Source organism: Microcaecilia unicolor, chromosome 5, assembly GCF_901765095.1.
Source record: "Microcaecilia unicolor chromosome 5, aMicUni1.1, whole genome shotgun sequence".
In the NCBI taxonomy this organism is placed as follows: Eukaryota; Metazoa; Chordata; class Amphibia; order Gymnophiona; family Siphonopidae; genus Microcaecilia; species Microcaecilia unicolor.
Genome location: NC_044035.1, coordinates 44,285,295 through 44,304,688, shown reverse-complemented (window position 1 = coordinate 44,304,688; position 19,394 = coordinate 44,285,295). Strand labels below are relative to the sequence as shown.

The following is a 19,394-nucleotide window of genomic DNA, read 5'->3' as shown; positions in this document are numbered from 1 at the left end:
CAGGTGCCATAATATATCATGATAGAATTGTCAGAAAGCTAGGTCTAGCCTACAATATCCCTTTCAAACTAAGGGTGTATTTTACTAAAGCTTAGCTCGAGTTATCTGCAGCAGGGCCCATGTTATTCCTATGGGCCATGCTGAAGATAACTCAAGCTAAGCTTTAGTAAAAGACCCCCTAGGTAACTTAGGAACTCTGCTTAAGGTACTGTAGGGCTTAAATATCGTTGAGTTCTTCTATCAGCTTTTTTATTTAGGTGACTGAGTCAGTCTTTTGGTACCTTTATTGTGGCTTTTTCATTCTGTCATGGAGTGCCTAACAGGGCCTTCTGAGCCTTAAATACTAGAATAGAACAAGACAAGAGCTAGTATTGCTTGAAGTAAGTCTTAATGTCACTATCCAGCTCATTTTCGAAAGAGATCCCCGGCCATCTTCCGACACAAATCAGGAGATGGCCGGCGATCTCCTGAAACCGGCCAAATCGGTATAATCGAAAGCCGATTTTGGCCGAGTTCAACTGCTTTCCGTCGCAGAGCCGGCGAAACTTCAAGGGGGCGTGTCGGTAGGGTAGTGAAGGCAGGATGAGGGCAGGACAGGGGCGTGCTCACGAGATGGCCAGTTTCGCCCGATAATGGAAAAAAAAAGCCAGGCTTGACGAGCATTTCGCCAGCTTCACTTGGTCCCTTTTTTTTCACGACCAAGCTTCAAAAAGGTGCCCCAACTCACCAAATGACCACCGGAGGGAATTGAGGATGACTTCCCCTTACTCCCCCAGTGGTCACCAACCCCCTCCCACACACACAAAAAAAATGTTGCCAGCCTCTATGCCAGCCTGAAATGTCATACCCAGCTCCCTGACAGCAGTATGCAGGTCCCTTGAGCAGTTTTTAGTGGGTGCAGTGCACTTCAGGCAGGTGGACCCAAGCCCACCCCCCCCCCCACCTGTTACACTTGTGGTGGTAAATGTGAGCCTTCCAACCCCCCCAAAACCCACTGTACCCACATGTAGGTGCCCCCCTTCATCACAAAGGGCTATGATAGTGGTGTACAGTTGTGGGGAGTGGGTTTTGGGGGGGGGGGATTTGGGGGCTCAGTACCCAAGGTAAGGGAGCAATGCACCTGGGAGCTACTTTTATTATTTTCTTTATTTGTAGAAGTGCCCCCTAGGGTGTCCGGTTGGTGTCCTGGCATGTGAGGGGGGCCAGTGCACTACAAATGCTAGCTCCTCCCACGACCAAATGCCTTGCATTTCACCGGGTTTGAGATGGCTGGGCCCGGTTTCCATTATGGCTGAAAAACGAAGCCGGCCATCTCCTTTACACCCGGCGACCGATTTAGCCGGCCCCAACTGTATTTCGAAAATACAGTTGGCTCCGCCCCCTTTGTGGAGCCGGCCCCGAAGATGGCCAGCCATCTGTTTGGCCGGCGTCGTTCGATTATGCCCCTCCATACCTCCAAGAAGTGCATCCAACACAAAAGGGGAGAAAAGGTTTATGGAAAGCAAAGAGCTTAACAAGAATCCTAAACCTTCAGAATCAAGACAAAAACAGGAACCTGAAACACTGAAGCAGGATGAAACAAAGCTAGAGGAAGGACAGAAATGCTCAAGCCTGCCCCAAGGCTAGTGCCAGCTGAGTCAATCAAAAAACATGAACTAGGAGTACCAGAAGTACAAGTCACAGCTACTCAAGAGGCAGATAGGCTTTGGAGAAAGCATAAGACTCCTTCTTCCCTAACTCACTGTAGAAATTGTCAGAGTTACTAGAGTTCTTGTATTGCACAGGCTACAAAGTCATATTAGTCTTGGTAGATCACTACTAGTTCTAATTTTCCCAGAAACCTTTTTATCTTTGATTCCCTAACTCAATCAGTGGTCACCACTAGACAAGATCTTATAGTGGAAGATTTTGCTTCTCATTTTCACGGTAAGAAGATTAGTGGACTTCAGTGCGATTTCAGTTCCCAAATTTCATCTTCACCTTCTCTTATCTGTATTATTAAGCTTTTTGTGAACCACCTTGCTGGGGCAGTTATAAGGCAGTAGGCATATCAGGCACAATAACTGAACTTACTTGGTTGATGGCTACTCAGTTCTACATAGTAACGTGGAGGGACATTAAAAAAAAAAAAAAGCATCCAAGTCAGAACTGGGAAATCCTGCTCATAATATTAAAAAAAAGGCTATCTCACAGCAATTTTCAAACAGGAAAGGTATCCAGATTTCCTGTTTGAAAATACTGAGCACAATTCACTATATAAAAGGTATCTTTTCATTTATTTGTGTATATTTTAGGTTTGAATATTATTAACACATTATAGGCTTGATTCTACAATTTTGTTTCTGGAATACTCATAAATTAAAATTTAATGCCAAGAAGTGTAGAGTGATGCACTTGGGGTGCGGAAACCCAAAAGAGAGATACCGGATAGGAGGGGAGAGATTAGTAAGCTTGACTCAGGAGAGAGACCTTGGGGTGTTGGTGTCGGAGGATTTGAAGGTGAAGAAACAATGTGACAAGGCGATGGCCGTGGCCAGAAGGATGCTAGGCTGCGTAGAGAGGGGCATAACCAGCAGAGGAAAGGAGGTGTTGATGCCCCTCTACAAGTCGTTGGTGAGGCCCCACTTGGAGTATTGTGTTCAGTTTTGGAGGCCATATCTGGCTAAAGATGTAAAAAGACTGGAAGCGGTGCAAAGAAAAGCTACGAGAATGGTATGGGATTTGCATTGCAAACCATACAAGGAGAGACTTGCTGACCTGAACATGTATACCTTGGAGGAAAGGAGAAACAGGGGTGATATGATACAGACGTTCAAATATTTGAAAGGTATTAATCTGCAAACGAACCTTTTCCGGAGACGGGAAAGCAGTAGAACTAGAGGACATGAATTGAGGTTGAAGGGGGGGCAGACTCAGGACTAATGTCAGGAAGTATTTTTTCACGGAGAGGGTGGTGGATATGTGGAATGCCCTCCTGCGGGAGGTGGTGGAGATGAAAACGGTAATGGAATTCAAACAAGCGTGGGATAAACACAAGGGAATCCTGTTTAGAAGGAATGGTTCCGTGGAATCTTAGCAGGTGGCGATGTCAGTAATTGGAAACAAAACGGGAGCTGGGCAGACTTGTACAGTCTACACCCTGATTGTGACTGAATAGATAGGGATGGGCTGGAGTGTAAATTTTAAGGGGCTTCGATGTTAACTTCAGAACTTAGTACAAGAACAGTACTGGGCAGACGTCTACGGTCTGTGCCCTGAGAAAGGCAAGGACAAATCAAACTCGGGTATACATATAAAGTATCACATACCATATAAAGTGAGTTTATCTTGTTGGGCAGACTGGATGGACCGTACAGGTCTTTATCCGCCGTCATTTATTATGCTACTATGTAATTTGGTCAACTGAAAAGTGATGCACATTGGGAAGAATAATCAAAACCACAGTTATTTGATGTTAGGTTCCATCCTAGGAGTCAGCACCTAAGAAAAAGATTCAGGTGTCATCGTGGACAATACGATGAAATCTTCTGCTCAGTGTGTTGCGTTGACCAAAAAAGCAAATAGAATTCTAGAAATGATTAGGAAAGGAATAGAAACTGAGACAAAGAATATTATAATAGCTCTATATTTCTCTATGGTGTGACCACACCTTGAGGTTGTGTTGTGTATTATTGTTCCAGAATGATCAGTGCATATTTTGCTCATAGAATTTCTTGAAGAGGTAGGTCTTTAGGTCTTTTCTGAACTGGAAGTAGTTTGTGATGCTTCTTATGACTATGGGAATTGAGTTCCATCACTTTGAGCCCAGATAGCTAAATCCCGTCGTGAAGGTGGACTTGTATAGTATGTTTTTGCAGTTAAGCAGGTGAAGTGGTAGGTAACCTCTGGTTCCTGGGTTTGTATTTTTTGGTGATAGTTTGATCGTGTCTAGCATGTAGTCCAGTGACATGCCAAACAGTATTTTGAAGATGATTGTGCTAGTTTTGAAAAATAGTCTGGCCTTGATTGGGAGCTAATGTAGCATTATGAGTAGTGGGGTTGCTCTATCATATTTTCACTTTTTGAATACCAAGCTCGCTGCTGTGTTTTGGATGGTTTGCAATGATCATAGTAGGTTTTCTTTGCAGCCTACATATGCTGCATTACAGTAGTCTAGGTGGAACAATATCAGTGTCTGTACTATAAGACGGAATGACTGTCTGGAGAAACAGTCTCTGTTTCTTCTCAGTTTCCATAGTGTTTTGAATCTTTTTGATGTGCTTGCAGCAACTTGATCTTCAAGGGTCAGATGTTTGTCGAGAATGTTTCCTAGTATTTTTATTTGTGTTTTGATTGTGTAAGATTGTTGAACTATTATGAGGTTTTGGTAAATAGAGAGATTGTGCTGGCCGGATAAAACCTGGAGTTTGGTTTTGTCCAGGTTCAGTTTAAGTTTGACAGTTGTTGCCAAATTTTCCATGAGGTCAAGTCCTTTTTTGGCCTTATCCAGTATCTCTGTGATGCTGTTGTTGAAAGGTATATAGATGGTGACATCGTCTGCGTATATGAACGGGTTTAAACCCCCCAGAAAAGGCCCCCCCCCCGGGACTACACCACACCACAAAAGAAATCCCTCTCTCCCACATCCCAGCAAGCACCTCCAGGCCTATCTTAACAGCCCTGGTGGTCTAGTGAACGTCTAGGCAGTAAACGTCACTTGAGCCTGTCCCTGGCAGCTCTGGGTGAAAATTGGCCACCACAACCTCGAATAGTAGTCTCTAGGTACCCCAGGGCCATTGGGAGGGAGTCCATTTGTGGTGGTAGGGGTTGGGTCATTTTGGGGGCCTTCTCTGCTGGGGGAGATTGGGAGAGGGTCAGGTCATGGGGGGTGGGGTCAGGAGGGCTGTCGATCATGTAGGGGACAGGATTGAAGGGGAGATCAGTCACACTTCAGGCTGTTACCTAGATGTTATGTCTGTATATACTGATATTCAGTGCCAACACTCACATAGCTAAGTGAGCAAAGTTAAGACTGCCTTTTGTGTGGTCCTATTTGCCCACTTAGCTATGCAGGCAGTAACACCGAGTATCACCAGTACCCATATACTTGCCGGCTCTGCTCTCTGCCGCCGGACCATCCTTTTATGACTGGATTTGACTGCATGCTTCACTGCTGCTGAATATCAAAGGCAGGCCCACTCAGCATGGTATCCTAATATTGAAACAATCTCATTGTTGAGGCTTTTGAAACAATACTGATATTAAACCATTTTTGTACTCATGGCCATGGATTTGAAATACTGCTTTTCTGTGGTATAATCAAAGCAGTTTACATTTATCATATGCAGGTATTTTCTTAGTCCCTAGTGGGCTTCACAATCTAAGGGGCTCTTTTACTAAGCTGCAGTTGCACTAATACACACTTACCGCAGGTTAAAATCACTACCGCGGGGCGCCCTCAGTTGTCCTGCAATAGTTTCAGGATCAGCGCGTGCTTCCCATGCGCTAGAAAATAGATTTTATTTTTTAGCGCTGAGGGTGTGTCTGGGGCAGAGAGTAGGAGTGTACTGCGTTAATTAGCACAGCTGCATCACTGCTCGCTAACTGATTAGCATGTGAGCCCTTACTGCCTAGAAAATAGTTGTCGGTAAGTGCTCACATGCTAATAGCCACACACTAATGAGGAAATTATCACGCGGCCATTAATAGGGAAAATGGAAAACGAGTCCATTTTACCACTGCCCGAAAAGTGGCCTCAGGACGCAGGAAAGCCCCATGCTGAGGTAGTGTTGGCCACTTTTTAGCACAGCTTAGTAAAAGGGCCCCTAAGTTTTTGCATCTGAGGAGCTACAGCGGGAACTGACCCTAGTTCGGCAGGTTCTCAGCCAACTGTGCTAAACCACAGGTGACTCCTCTATTTCACTCCACTATAAATACACAAATATTTATCAAATTAATTCTTCGTGAAATATCTGCAGGAAAGCCAAGAGTAAAAATCATTTTGAATTTTCTTGGGATTTTCCACTTAGGACAATAAATACAACTTTATTAAGTATCTATCTTACTCTGATGACAGCCAGCTGGAGTGATTGAGAAAGGGTCTGCTGGGAGATTCCCAAGCTGTGTTTTCCAAAGCAGATGAACTTCCAGTCACTTGAATGAATATTCTAAGGTCAAAGTATTTAAGTTTGTCTTCAAATGTCATACACAAATGAACAATTGCCCTTAGGGTAGTTTGAAAAAGCATGATTAAAAAGCAAATGCATGTATCTTGAGATGCTGTTTCCTTGAGGTTTGCTGGGCTGAGTCTTCCTATCAGACCTTATCAGCTAAAGATGCTTTAACCTCAAGCATATATCTTGGAATAGTTTGTACAGTTCTGCTATATCTCTGAAAGAATATAGTGGAACCAGGGGCTTAGACAGCAGTTTATCATTTATCGTTTATTAATTTGATATACCGCCTACCTTGAGAGCAAAATGAATCATCGCCATTTGTGTTCTAATACTGAACCACACTATCTACTGATCACTGGATGCCAGATGATCACCCACTACAAACATCAGAAATACTTTCCTCATCTGTAAGAACCAGGTTCAGTACCATCCCTTCCAATATGGCTCTGGTTGGGTCTCATTTGATTGAAAGAAAGCTCTAGAACAAGAACGCGTAGGATGATCCTGAGAGAGAACAGACTCAGGAGTAACCTAAGGAAATATTTCTTTACAGAAAGAGTGGTGGATGCATGGAACCTCCTCCCGAGATGTGGGGTAGATAAGAAACATAGGTGCCCCGTATAAGAGGCTTGGGGAGGCTAAGCCTCCCCAGCCCAATCGTAGACTTCTGTTTGCGATGTAGCCCACCCCCCATCCCGTGCGTTTTGACCTTTTATTTCCATGGCAGAGACGTCAATGAAGAAAAAGACTACAGGCTTGCCGCCAGCTTCTTCCTTCTCTCTGCACACAGTGTCCCGCCTTCTGCGGTGATGCATTTCCTGTTTCCGCAAGGGCGGGGCACTGTGTGCAGAGAGAAGGGCGAAGCTGGTGGCAAGCCTGTAGTGTCTTTTTCTTCATTGACATCGCTGCCACGGAGCGTATGGAGGTAAGCTCCGCCCCCTTTAGCCTCCCCAAACAGTTGGGCTACCAACCGTCTATGATAAGAAATGTATCTGAATTAACAAAAAAAAAGCATGGGACAAGCACAGAGGATTTCTAAGGGATAGTAGAGATGAGCAGTTAGTATGGATGGGCAGACTGGATAGACCACATTGTCTTTATCTGCCACCATTCTCTACATTTCTTCTACTGATAAGTACAAGGTGAGGGGACTGAGAAAAGGAGTGCTATGTGGTGTTGGGGCTAGGGCTGAGCAGGAAGAGGTGGGGAAGGTGGATCAAATATTGGAGACATAAAAATGATAGAGGCAGATTGGGTGAAGTGACTTAGCAGCAGCAGCAGCAGCAAGAAATATGAACAGGCTTCTCTAGTGAATTTCACCAGCTGTTTAATTTAATAGACCTCTGATTTGTACAAGAACTTAGGAAGAATGAAAGCAGACATATAGGGGCACTTTTACAAAGGCACCCTAGAAAGTTGCCTGCGCTACTTTTAGCGGGTTATGTTCCCGTGCACTCAGGCCACCTCTTAGTGCCTCTGCCAAAAAGCCAAACTTCTATTTACGGCAATAATGGCCAGGCGCTAAGTTCAAAATTAGCGCCTGGCCATTTACTGCGTGAGCTCTTACCGCCTCATTTACTTGGCAGCTAAGGACTCACGCACTAACCCCCATGGTAATCGGGCAGCACACAGCAATGTGACAGCATTGCCAATTAACACCAAGAGAAACTGCTCTCACCTACCCCGGTGGTAGGGTCGATTTGGCACGTGTTACCTGCACGGTGGCCCTACTACATCTTTGTAAAAGGCCCATAGATTGGTAGATGTATTGAAATCAAACAATACTTAAATGACACATTTACAATTACCAAAATATAATAAACTATAAACCTCACAGTCTTGACAGATAAATATATGTACCAAGACACTCAGACTACAAAAACAATTATGTGAAAACTGTCATACATTTCTTTGACATTTTATTTATTTAATAAAGCTTTAATAAAGGTTGTTCTCATTACCTATCTGCATGAGCTGTCTATAAAATTATACGGGTGATGCAATCATATCTTTTATTTTCCTAAGTAACAATAGAGTAAAAGCATTTTGTAAAAATACAGTACTCATTGTTTTACAATATGAAGAAACATGAATATATTATTATGGCAATTAGGAATGTATATACTGACTTCATTTTGCTTCAGAGTTTTTGTTTTTAGCATTAATTCACCTTTGCTAACTTCCAGAGGCACACAGGATAAGGGATGTTGCTCTGCTGTCTCATCAACTCGATGCATAGCATATAGGAAGCAAACCTCCAGTAGCCTGGGGTAAATTAGTCTCAACTCCCGTCATGGAACACGTTGGGTATTCTCTGCTTTGAAAACCTGTTTATGAAGTGACACTTCAAAAGCAGCAAGTTTTCATTACCCGTATCAAGGGTGACTTCCCATCTCTACCTTTCAACCAACCATTTACTTCACTGAATCAACTAACTTCCTTTCAAGGCAAACCATTAGAAAAGCCAATCAAATCGTCATGTCTCTTGTTACTGCTCATACTTTCACTCATCAGACCAGTCAAAATTCCAGAAACACCCGGATGAAACGTATAAACAGCTCAAGCTAAAGATATTTTTTACAGACCTAACAAAGGCAAGAGACTCTTACTCAGGAAAAAGAAAAGCAAGCTAGATTTTTGTTCTTACAAGTGGTTGTGTAATATATCTGTTATTAAGCCTACCAAGCAAAAGAACAAGGTGGCCAAGTGGTTAAGGTGATGGACTACTAAACCATTGGGCTTTGTATGCGTGGGTTCAAATCCCATCCTTGTTAAGAACTGTCTGGTTTTGGGTTTCTGCCAGGTACTTTTGACCTGGCTTGGCCACTGTTTGGAAAAACAGGATACTGGAACCAGTATGGCTACTCCTATGTTCTAACCAATTAAGGGGGTTAATTATCAAGCTGCATTAGAGCATTCGTCTTCACGATTTGCCCCTTAACGTGTGTTAAAGGGGTCTAACACTGGTTATGGTGCCCTCACACAGCTTTAGGTCAAATCCACAATGCAGATTAGTAAGATGCAAAACATGCAAATACATGTAAAAACATCTCATTACTATGTAAATACGTTAATGCTGCTTGCAGTATGCACTAAATTCACATCAAAATCTACGTTACAGCTTGTAAATTAACCTCAACTAAAAACTGGGATTATTTTACAACCAGGTAACACCAGGCCACCAAGTCACGGCCCAATACTTCCAGGCTGTGTGTTAAAAGGGCCAGAAAGCTTCAGAAATAGTAGTGGGCAAAACACTTCTCACCCCAAGGTGAAAGCCCCTTTTGGACCCCCCTGCAATGAAGGTCCACTCCATAGTGCCAGCCCAACCAGACCCACCCCCAACCCAAAGAGCTCCGCCTTGTGACCCCACCCACACTCAAAAGGTTCCCATCCAACAACCAAAGACCCTTCCAAGGCAGTAATCTTCTTTCCAGGCCCCCTTCCTCATGAAGTTCCCCCTGGGCTTACTATCAAAACAATTCCTGGTGTCTAGTGGTCCAGGCAGGAGTGATCCTCAGTCACTTCTGCCCTGTCAGAAACAAGATCCCTAGCACTACTATCTTAAGACTAAAGCTAGGGGTTGCCGGTGCTATTGTGGAAGAAGGCAGCAACAGGGAGAGAGCAACTGGGGATCACTCTTGCCCAGATCACTAGACACCAGGGATATTTACTAAGGTAGAGGGCCTTTGAGAGGGCGGGGAACCTGGAAGGGGCATTATTGCCTTAGGGGGAAGAACCTTCAAGATGTGAAGTGAGCTATTAGGGAGGCCTTTGAGATGGGGGGTCTGGTTGGAGTGGCATTATGCAAGGGATCCTTGTTTGTGGGGGGCCCAAGAGGATCTTTCTCCTTCAGGGTGTTCTGTCCACTGCTATTGCTGAAGGGTGTTGACCCCTTTAATATGCAGCCCTGGAAGCCAATATAATAATGTTGCTTGGAAGTGTCTCACTTACTACTGGAGTCAGCAACTTGCAGTACTGAGATTCTGCAGATTGGTGACTCCTGTGGTTAAGCAAAAGCTTTGAGCTGCGTGGAAGTCCTCCACCAGCATTCATGCCAATAGGGGGTGGTGCTGTGATATCATGCTTTCTCTTATGAGAAACAGGCAAGGAAGACCTTATAACTGAACGCCAACAGAGGAATCCAGCATAGCTCAATCATGCAAAGATCATTATTTTACGTTAACTGCTAACACAGCATATAATGCAGTGCAGTTAGCTGGTTCACTTTGACTTTAATTTTATTTTTTAATGCTCTTGACCTTAAATCCCCATTAATGTTAGATTTGACCTCTATGTAAACTTCTCTCTCTCTCTCTTTGATATCTTTCTGTGAGTTAGTAATTAGTTCACATAACCTGGAAGAGGTTAAACAAACAGCGGTCTTCTGTGTTAGTATGCAGATTTGTGGTGAAAGAAATCTTGGGGCTAAGGCTGTAGAAATGTTTTAAACACCCTTTGTTCTGACAAGAATGCAGGTCAGGTCACTTTTCATTCCTTCACAAAGTCCTAAGGATCATTGAGAAATACTTATTTTTCACTAGGTACATTTTAGGTGAAAGCTGCAATCTAGATCAAACACATAGGTAACTTCTGTAAGCCCTGAAGTATTTCTTGAAGCATAATCTCTATTTTTTTTGTTCTGAAACTTTTTTTCCAACAAGAACCAGTGATTATATTGTTTGATCAGAAACACTCCACACAAATTTGATGACAAACCTAGAAATGGCTGTATCCCAAACTATGCAAACAGCTCTGTGACATTACTACTACTACTAATCATTTATATAGTGCTACTAGATGTATGCAGCGCTATGCATCTTATATGCAGGTACTTTCTCTGTCCCTAGAGGGCTCATGATTTAAGTCTTTGTACCTGGGGCAATGGAGGGTTGGGTGGCTTACCAAGGGTCTCAGGGAGCTGCAGTGGGAATTGAGTCCAGGTTGCCAGGATCAAAGCCCACTGCACTAACCATTAGGCTACTTCTCCAGCCCTCCAGCCATATTCTTAACCATGCTACATTTGGAGGAAGAGCACAGAGCAATCACACGATCAAGCTAGAAGTGGAGTCATTTTATGGTTCTTTTCAAATGTAGGGCCAGCTCAAGGGGTTATGGCACCCTGAATCAACTTAGTTTTGGCAACCCCCCCCCCCCCCCCCATCACAGCCTATACCCACATCAATGTCCTCCCGCTCCACACACACACAACTGCATCAGCTCCTAATCAGCCAGATTCCCTTCTCTCTTCACCAGCTCCTATCCAGCCAGCTTCTCTCCACCCACCTACATAACTTCAACTCACCCCAGGGGTCCTGGGAGCATTAGGGGGAGAAGCAATCCCCACTCTTCTGCCCCAGCAGTTGCCTTCTTTTAAATGATGCTGCTGACCCCTAGTGGTAGTCTTGTGGTACTACTAGGGAGTTCAAGCCGACGTATAAGAGAAAAAAATATACATGACCAATAGTCAGCTGGCAGTGGCCAGGATTTATTTTTAAATGCTGATAGCTGCTGACTAAATTAGACCCTGATTGTAATGACCGAGCATGGGTATTAAATATCTATGGCTATTAGGGCATGTGCTGGCTGGCAGATCTTAGGCAAGTCCCGGCCGATATTCAGCTGGGACCTCTATAAGACACTTTTTATCCTCCGTCTTATAGACCTCTTTCTGACTCTTTCCCACGGGGGGCTAAAGGTACTTATTTCATATAACAGGTTCTGTATAGTTTCTCTGACCTCCATTGTCACCCAATCATAAGGGGGTGGCATTAGGAGCTGTAATTGAAAACTAATTCCCATAACTACTGCTTTCTGTCCAACACTGAGTGTCACTTGTATGTGATCTACCTTGTAGGCTAAATGTTAGGTAATGAGAAGATAGAATCAATACAAATAGAGACAGAGATAGGTTTAGATAGATAGTTACATTTTATTTCTTACCCAAAGACAAGTCTTCAAGTTGATACAAATACAGACATCAGACAGATTCTGGGTTCATCTGCACAGGGCCCTGCCGTCTGAGAGAAGACTCCGACACTAAGGCAAAATCTCCCCTCTTTTATACACAAACCTCTCCATAGAAGTAAATGGTGAGATACCTTGCTCTCAATTTCTGAGATCATACTTTCCCACGCAGTCTTATCAGCATGTTTTGGGAACAAGTTCTTTTTCTCATCTCACGGTCGAGATGCCAGTTTCACATCTCCCTGTCGCAATACTTTTCACACCATCTTATGAACTCTGCATGACCTCTGTATCATTTTATACAAAACTTATAAGCTCCATTTTATTCATCTGATCCATCACTCTTTCATTACAGGTGCTGTATTTGAATTAAAATTGTACCAATTTGTGGCAGGACTCATTGTTCAGACCTGCTTTTGCAGATTGTCAAATATTAAATCATTTACTTGTTGTTTGGCCTAGTCAGTACTTTTTCAGTTGTTGTAGGCTGCATAGCTTTGGCCATCACTATTCCAGTGGTAGCCTTAAAGCCAGGCCATATATTAACAACACTTATGCAGGCTCTGGATGAATATCGGCAGGACACAAAAAAAGAAAGATTAAAAGAAAAAAAAACAGATAAAACAATTCATATCTCATACACTTGGAGCATATTACTCATTATACACCCTTCCCAATTATTACTTACCATGACAGAACATTTCTCCTAACGGTTCCCTTAAAAACATAATCGCCATTGCATGATAACCTTGCTAGTGCCCATTTCATTTGTGTGAGAAACGGGCCTTTTTTTACTAGTATATCTATATCAGAGTCTATTGTGGTATGTAGCCTGGGGGCTGCTGAGGATGCGGTGAGGATGTGGTGAGAAAAATGGTCAAAACAAGGAAAATCCTCTGTTCAAGTTTAGGATATTATGCTTGGTCCCTTTAAAAAAGGGGTTTGACTATAATTCCCAGAAGGCTATGCATTGTGAAGCCAGGAAGGCTGTGCTCAGAGACTGGTGAAGCTGCTGAGTCATCAGGCTTCCAGCAGGGCTAATTAGTAGTGCCTTCCTGGAATGTGGAAGGTGAATTTTAAAAGGAGGTTGTTAGTTTTGAGAGGGAGACACACTCAAGGGGATGAGCAGCACTTAGGGTTCTGGAGAGGCTCTGGGAGAGGGCTCTCTAAGGTTAGAGGTCAGGGCATGGCTCATTCCTGTCAGTTCATAGCCATGCTTGGAGTGGGGAAAGGAAACTCTTTCTAGTAAGGGGTGGAAACCAAAGTTGATAACTCTGTTGCCAAAGGAGCTCCAGCCTGGAGAGAGGCAAAGAGGGGCAATGCTCCAGTGGGTGACTGAAGAGAAGGTTCAGTGCCTGGGATGAGGGAGTAGGATTCCTTCAGGCTAGGAATCAGTCCAGTAGTTGGAACAGGAGAGTTCAAGCTGTTAAGTGTTGGAGGTTAAAGTTCCATTTGACCCAGAGGAGCTCCATGAGTTAGGGTAAATTCCCAGACAGTTCTTTGTGTAATCCCTGGTTAAATTGGGATTACTAGAAGAGTAAATCCCTGATAGAGAGTCCCTGGAGGGAGTGACTGAGAGGTCCCTGGGTGGGAGGAAGCCCAGTCCATGGGAGTGTTTATGGAATAAAATGCAGAGAGATTGTGTCCATGTTCTGTAGAGTGACAGTTCTGGGAGGAGTTAAGAGGAGATAAAAGAGTAGAATTAGAGCGGGAAAGTGTCCTTGGTTTTGCTTCAAGCCTTGGTTACCCATTGGTCATTTGGTTGCCTGTAAGCCCCTGCCAAGTGACCAGGAAGGAGAAGGGGGATCCTGGAGTGCCAATTTCAGTTGGGCAGAGTTTAAGGAGCGGTTATTGCCTCAGTCACAATAACTGGAGAAGGAGCCAGAGCTTCAGGAGGATTGGGGAGTCCTGCCTGCAAGCAGGGTTTAGGGCTGGAAGGTGCCAGCTGAAGGCCAGGGTGCAGCCCTATGAGGTACACCCTCGGAAGGAGGACAGCCATAAGGGTCTTGCCTGGTGGGAGTGGTGCAATTTAGTAAAGGAGAAGTACACCACTTGATGTGACATCTGGCTAACAGGATAGGCACAGATGGGAACACTTCTCTATATGTAAATAGCCCTGCAAACATCCCTGGGAAGTAGAGTGGTAAAGGTGTTCCCCACGGAACGACAGAAGTCTGAGATTAAATTATATGAGAGTTATATAGCTGACTGTGGTGAAGATCAATTAAAGTTGAAATCTGCCTGTTGTGGAAGTTATAATAAAAGTTGAGTTTGTTATTAAGCTTCCGGAGTGCAGTGTGATTCCTGGACTGAAGAGCTGAGTGGCACCCTGACCTGTAAAGTGTCTCTCAAAACCCCAATTTGCTATTTCGGACCATTGACCCACTCCCAGCTTGACTGCAAGTGGACTGGACTTGAGGTGTGTGGTAAGAGTGGCCCGTGTGCAAGCGAAGACTATGAAGGAGTGTATGAGAGTAAGCTTCTTTTGTGGCTCAGGTCCAGAGCTAGAACTGGATGAGACCTGGGTTGCAATCCCACTGCTGCTCCTTGATCTTGGCAAGTCACTTAACCCTCCATTGCCTCAGGTACAAACTTAGATTGGGAGCCCTCCAGGGACAGAGAAATACCCTGTGTTACCTGAATGTAACTCACCTTGAGCTACTACTGAAAAAGGTGTGAGCACAATCCAAATAAATAATAATAATATTAATAATAATAATCTAGCGCAGTATGATAAATAAAGTGTACTTCTACCCTTATCCTGTTCTCCTGAGTGATGTGGTAAAGGGAGAAGCATCTGATGTTGTATAGAAATCTGGGGGAACAAGGGGCACAGAGAATACCCTAGTCTGGATAGCGCAATGGGAAAAGAGCTAGTGAAAAAACAGAAACCTCTAACAATTTCAAGTGCTAAAAGAATGGTGTTTGTAGGGAAAGGGCTAATGGAAAAGCCAAACCCCAAAGGGTGAAAAGAAATGGTGTTTAACCCTGAGTTTATAAAGTAGCACAGTGGCTTCTTTCACAAAATGAATGAACACAACTATTTGCAAATGTTATTTATGTCTGTTACTCAATAGGTCCAAATAACGAAAAGAAGCACCAGTAGCCTTCAAAATCGGGGCATTATTTCTTTATTCATGCACCTTGAACATCAATTCTTTGTCTGAATGACCCAGCACGGGACGTGTTTCGGCTCACAGCGCCTGCGTCAGGAGTCGATTGGGTAGTAAAAATCAGCTAGAGCTTTCTTTATAAGTGGTGGAGTGTGGTAGCCGTGTTAGTCCACTCTTAAGGTTATCAATAGAAATCAAACAAAATAAAACATGGAAAAGAAAATAAGATGATACCTTTTTTTATTGGACATAACTTAATACATTTCTTGATTAGCTTTCGAAGGTTGCCCTTCTTCGTCAGATCGGAAATAAGCAAATGTGCTAGCTGACAGTGTATATAAGTGAAAACATTCAAGCATTACTATGACAGTAAAATAGATACCATTGGAGATTCTACATGGAATGTTGCTACTATTGGAGATTCTACATGGAATGTTGCTATTCCACTAGCAACATTCCATGTAGAAGGCTGCGCAGGCTTCTGTTTCTGTGAGTCTGACGTCCTGCACGTACGTGCAGGACGTCAGACTCACAGAAGCAGAAGCCTGCGCAGCCACGTTGGTGATCTACAAGGGCCGACTTCTACATGGAATGTTGCTAGTGGAATAGCAACATTCTATGTAGAATCTATAGAAATCAAACAAAATAAAACATGGAAAAGAAAATAAGATGATACCTTTTTTATTGGACATAACTTAATACATTTCTTGATTAGCTTTCGAAGGTTGCCCTTCTTCCTCAGATCGGAAATAAGCAAATGTGCTAGCTGACAGTGTATATAAGTGAAAACCTTCAAGCATTACTATGACAGTCTGACAGGGTGGGAGGATGGGGGTTCCTAGCCCATTATAAACCAAAAAGGTGTATGTCTCTGTTGATCACCCCACCCCTCACCTATCCACACCCATCCTGTTAGAATATCAATGATATGCTTTGATGTCCCCATGCATACCTCCGACCCACCCCCATCCTCCCACCCTGTCAGACTGTCATAGTAATGCTTGAAGATTTTCACTTATATACACTGTCAGCTAGCACATTTGCTTATTTCCGATCTGACAAAGAAGGGCAACCTTCGAAAGCTAATCAAGAAATGTATTAAGTTATGTCCAATAAAAAAGGTATCATCTTACTTTCTTTTCCATGTTTTATTTTGTTTGATTTCTATTGATAAATTTATAAGTGGTGACATCCTACTTGTCGAGTCATTCAGAAGGGGGTTGTTTGGGGGGGGGGGGGGTAGGAGAAACAGCAACAAAAAAATGAATGCACTTTGGCTTATATTCAGCCAGGACCCACGTAACTGTCATATATGGGCCCCGGCTGAATATCGTCCAGGGCCTGAATAAGCTCTGGTGGCCAGCACCTAACCAATTAGAGCCACGGTACTGAATATTTGAGGCTAATTCTGCCCGCAGCTGGCAGTGTTTAAAAAGACACTTACAGCTGTTGGATGAATATCTACCCCTTAATGTTTAAAGTGCAAGCTCCTGCTGCTGAAAATTACTATAATTTATCTTTAGTTGTAAGCCAAAGTTGAATAGTGACTAACTGGTGATGATTTGTTCTGAGGAACCCTGGGTGCTGGGTTCAGGGCTTCCCTGGAAGACTATCCCACTCTACCCAATCGATGTGTGAGTTTTTCTGGGCACTGATTCTGGAAGACTGTCTCAATATCTTACTTTAAAAAGTAAATCTACCAGCAAGCTGACAAGCTGTACACCATTCAGTCAGTCTTATCCTGAGCTGCTTCTCCTTGTGTCCATGCATATTTGTCTCCAGAGTGCATCTTTCACAGCAGTGTTTGAATGTTAGTTAAGTACCCATGACAGTCTTTGCCAGAATGTGTGTCTGAAATTGTACTGCACAAGCAGAATCCCTTTCAGTGAGTCCAACTTTGGGCTTGTCCTTTCTTTTCACCACTGGCTTTGCACTCTGCATTTGCCTTGTGAAAGGGGACAGCAAAGAACTATGTGATCTTCAAGAGTTCCAAATATCAATACACGTTTTTTTAGTTTTTCATAATACTTACTCCATTTTTGGACCATTTATGAAACTTCTCATTATCATGCAAGCTTTCAGTTTATTCTGTAAACTGTTGCATTGACCGAAATACTTGATGCCATCAGTTTCCATTCCTTTCTCTACCATGTATTATACAGACTTCCACATCAATCCAATTTGGTATCTCACTTAGGGCAATTCACATGGAGCAAGAGAAGTCCTGAAGAGTTTCCAAACCAAACAGTAGAGCCAAGTTCCAACAGAAAATGCAGGCAAGTGAAGAACGATATAAGGGGGGGTGGGGGGGGAATCAACCATAACAAGTGGAGAAACACTCACAACAAGATATAACACACAATCCCACTGCTGCTCCTTGATCTCGGGCAAGTCACTTAACCCTCCCCTCAGGTACAAACTTAGATTGGGAGCCCTCCAGGGACAGAGAAATACCCTGTGTTACCTGAATGTAACTCACCTTGAGCTACTACTGAAAAAGGTGTGAGCACAATCCAAATAAATAATAATAATAATATTAATAATAATCTAGTGCAGTATGATAAATTAAGTGTACTTCTACCCTTATCCTACTCTGTATTGCTCATTAGAAGCTGTAGTCCCATCCTCGGAGACTTATTTATTTATTTATTATCTCATTTGTACCCCACAGTTTCCCAACAATGTCAGGCTCAATGTGGCTTACAATGCACCACAGAGGCAAGTGCCAATGTAGCAAAATGAAACTAATACAGCAAATCTACAAGTGATAATGGGGAAGAATAGGAATGGATGGGGATAGAGGGCAAGCTGGTAGGGAAGGGAATATGTCCAAATGTCTTTAGTTTGGTGTGCGTCCAGCAGTGGAGTCACTGGGAGAGTCAGCGGGGTAGGCATTTCTGAATAACATGGTCTTCAGTGATTTCCGGAATGTTGGATGATCTGCAATGGTTCTGATGGACCTTGGTAAAGAGTTCCAAAACTGAGTCCCAAGGAAAGAGAAGGAGACAGCGTACGCAGTTTTGTACTTGACTCCAGTGCAGTTCGGATAGTGGAGGGTAAGATACGAGCGGGCAAGATGGGACGCATTCTGGAGCGGTAAGGAGATGAGATCTATCATGTAGCCAGGTACTTCGCCGTAAAGTATTTGGTGTACTAGAGAGCAAAGTTTAAAGGTGATACGTTCTGTGACAGGGAGCCAATGTGTCTTTTTCGAAGGGGCGTGGTAGGTTCGAACTTAAAAGTACCACAAACCAGTCTTGCCGCTGTGTTTTAGGCAGTCTGCAGCGTCTTAAGCAGTTGCCGTTTGCATCCGGCATACACTCCGTTACGATAGTCCAGGTGGCATAGTACGATGGATTGTATGAGCCTTCTAAAGACTTCTCGAGGGGAAAACGGCTTTATTCTTTTTAGTTTCCACAGCGAGAAAAACATCTTTGTGGTGGCGTGAACGTGTTGCTCGAGTGACAGTGAACGGTCCAGGATGACTCCTAAAATTTTAAGGCTATCTAAAATGGGGAGGCATAAGGTGGAGCCTCATTGGGATTACTTTTCTCTATGTGCTACTATATATTTGTCCCAGAGTTGTATTCTCTTTTCCGGAACCTTATCAGCTTCCTTGCACCTACTGTTACTCTATTTTCCACTCTGTATATATTCCCGGAGTTGGTACTCTCCTCTCCGGAACCTGTAAGCCACATTGAGCCTACTGCTATGTGGGTAAATGTGGGATAGAAATGTAATAAATAAATAAATAAATAAATAAATAAAGTTTGCTTTCCAAGGTGATCAGTGATAACAAGATTACCAAGTAGATTCAGTGACAAGGAGTTTCATTATCCTGTGGCTTGAGACCATTTTTCATAAGTGGATAATTATTTGAATATGCCTGTCAGATATAATTTTACTTCTTGGAGAATGAATAAAGCTACAGTATCATTGTTTATGTCCCTAATGCAGGTGCAAGCCAAAACATGGCTGCATCTGGCTCGTTTGAATAAAAGTGCTTTTACCATACTGCGCTGAACTATGTGTTTTATTCAACTCTGTTTCATGCCTTTATAATCAGAATATGTCTGTCAGACTAATTTGATTCCTTGGAGATAAGTTCTTCAAAGCAATTGGATATTTGTCTGTGCCCCTGATGCAGGTGCTTGCCAAA

At 43.3% G+C, this 19,394-nt stretch overlaps 1 non-coding gene across 1 annotated transcript; it reads left to right on the top strand.

Moving 5' to 3' along the window:
- The first annotated feature begins 8,847 nt into the window (after positions 1 to 8,847).
- TRNAS-ACU lies at positions 8,848 to 8,929 on the top strand. The gene has a single exon. It is a non-coding gene; the product is annotated as a tRNA-Ser (tRNA).
- The last annotated feature ends 10,465 nt before the right edge of the window (positions 8,930 to 19,394 follow it).